This window comes from Cetorhinus maximus, chromosome 9 (genome assembly GCF_964194155.1).
Source record: "Cetorhinus maximus chromosome 9, sCetMax3.hap1.1, whole genome shotgun sequence".
NCBI classification, from domain to species: Eukaryota; Metazoa; Chordata; class Chondrichthyes; order Lamniformes; family Cetorhinidae; genus Cetorhinus; species Cetorhinus maximus.
Window position 1 is genome coordinate 37,997,529 of NC_135887.1, and position 2,708 is coordinate 38,000,236.

Here is a 2,708-nt window from a genome sequence, read left to right on the forward strand (position 1 = left end):
TCAGATTGCAGCCCTGATGGTGGTGGTGTTGTCAATGTGCTTCATCCAAGCCAAATTTTTCTGGGAATTCATACCAGAGTTCTGCTGTCGACTGGTCTTGATTTGGTTTTGACAATTGTCAAATCCTTACAGGCCATTCTTTGTTCTTGCTACTTTGGGAGGATGACATGCATTGTCATTTTCTGCAGTTCAGCAGAATTCACCAGTAACCTGCCACTACATCTGAATCATCCAAGTATCTATAGATCTTAAAAGCAAAATACTGCGGATTCTGGACATCTGAAATAAAAACAGAAAATGCTGGAGTAACTCAGCAGGTTTGACTGCAGCCATGGAGAGAGAAGCAGAGCTAATGTTTACGAGTTGAATATGACTCTTCTTCAGAACTGCTATGGATCATATTTAAAGGTATTTCCGAGCACATTACTACACAAATAGTAATATTCGCAATCTGTAAGCAAGCCCAGTCCTTTGGGTGTTAGAATGACATTGCTATGAACGAAAAAGGAAAGAACTTGTATTTGTATAGCCTTCCATTACTTCAGGATATCCTACAGCATTTTGCCTCCAATGAAGTATATTTGAAGTGTAGACACTGTTGTAAAGTAGGAAAGGAACAGCAGTGAGTTAACAACCAAGCCTTGGGGATCAGTTGCTATTAGGAAAAACCTGGTGTAGATTGTTGTTCCCACTCTAATACTGGATGACAGCTCTACCAGGAAGCCCATTCATTGAATCCCTCACTGAATCAGCTAACTGGGGACGTCAAACTTGGAGATGATACATTGCATTCCATTGTGCCAAACTTTGTCCACAGACTTTTCCATAATCAAGTACACCATTAATGTATGCTCCTTCTTGTTTACTGCTCCAAGAAGATTTCTGCTAGTCACACTAAGTTGTGACTGGTGCTTCTTCCTCTCTTGAATCCAGTTTGGCCAAAGTTAAAGATGTTAATGCCCTTGAAAAGATGGAATGTGACAACTCTCTCTAGCAACCTTGACAGGCAGCTCAACAGTCTGATAGACCATTATTTACTGGATAATTATCGACCGTCATGACCCATTGCTGATTTGCAGTATCTCACTGAAGAGTCAGACTAGGCATGCATTTTGTCGTGCTAACCTCTCCTGGGGCTTTCCCTCCTCTCCTCCTTCCTGCAGAAAAGAACCCACTGCTTTTAGTGTTAGCTTTGAGGAGTTGTTTGACTTTCATCTGCATATGTTTCATATCCTTGAGCCATGATTTAGGGAAGATAAACTAGATACAGCAAAGGCTATGGGCACTAACAACATTCTACCAGAGGTAGTACTGAAGACTTATGATCCAGAAGTAGCCATATCCTCAGCCAGGCTGTTCAAATACAACTACAACGCTATCTGACAATGTGGAAGATTGCCCGGATGTGACCTTTCCAAAAGAGGCAGGACAAATCAAATTCAACCAATCATCAGTTTACTCTCAAATGTCAGCAAAGCGATGGAAGGCATCATTGACAGTGCTATCAAGTGGCACTTACACAGCAATAACCTGCTCACCGATGCTTAGTTTGGATTCTGCCAGCACTACCTGGCTCCAGACCTCATTACAGCCTTGGTGCAAACATGGATGAAACAGCTGAATTCCAGAGGTTGAGGATTATCAGACCAGCCACGATCTCATTGAATGGCGGAGCAGACTCGATGGGCCAAATGGCCTACTTCTACTCCTACATCTTATGGTCTTATGGTCTTATTGTCTTAGGTGAGGTGGGAGTGACTGTTCCTGACATCAAGAAAGCATTTTACTAAATGTGGCATCAAGGAATCCCAGCACAATTTAAGCCAAAAAGAATCAATGGAAAACTTAGCACTGGTTGGAGTCATACCTAGCACAAAAGAAGATGGTTGTGGTTGTTGGAGGCCAATCATCTCAGTGCCAGGACATTGCTGCAGGAGTTCCTCAGGGTAGTGTCTTAGGCCCAAACATCTTCAGCTGTTTCATCAATGACCTTCCCTCCAACCTAAGGTCAGAAGTGGGGATGTTCGCTGTTGACTGCACAATGTTCAGCAACATTCGTAACTCCTCAGATACTGAAGCACTCTGTGATGCATGCAGCTAGACCTGGACAGCATTCAGGCTTGGGCTGATAAGTGGCAAATAACATTTGGGCCATGCAAGTACCAGGTAATGGCCATCTCCAAAACGGAGAATCATCACCCTGTGGCATTCAACATCATTACCATCACTGAATCCACCACCATCAATATCCTATGGATTACCATTGGTCAGAAACTAAACTGGACCCGCCATGTAAATACAATGGTTACAAGAGCAGGTCAGAGGGAATTCTATGGCGAGTAACTCATTTGCTGACTCTCCAAAGCCTGTCCAACATTACATGGGATAGAGATTAGGATAGAGATGCCTCACCTTTTGGACTTGGGATCAAGGTGCTTATGACAAATCGATGACTGGGTGCATGGTTTTGGAGGAATGCAAGCCCTGGTGCACAGAAAATTCAAACACTCCATACACAAGCTTTCAAACCCCAACGCAAATGAACTGTGTGATTTCCAAATATAAAATCAATATCTCCCATTTACACAAGAAGCCAAACACACCAACACAAAAAGCAAGACACTTGTACACAAAAGTTCCAGTCCCAATATTCGGTGGGATATATTTGATAGGCTGGTGAGGTGGGGTTGGACAATGCAGTTGGAACA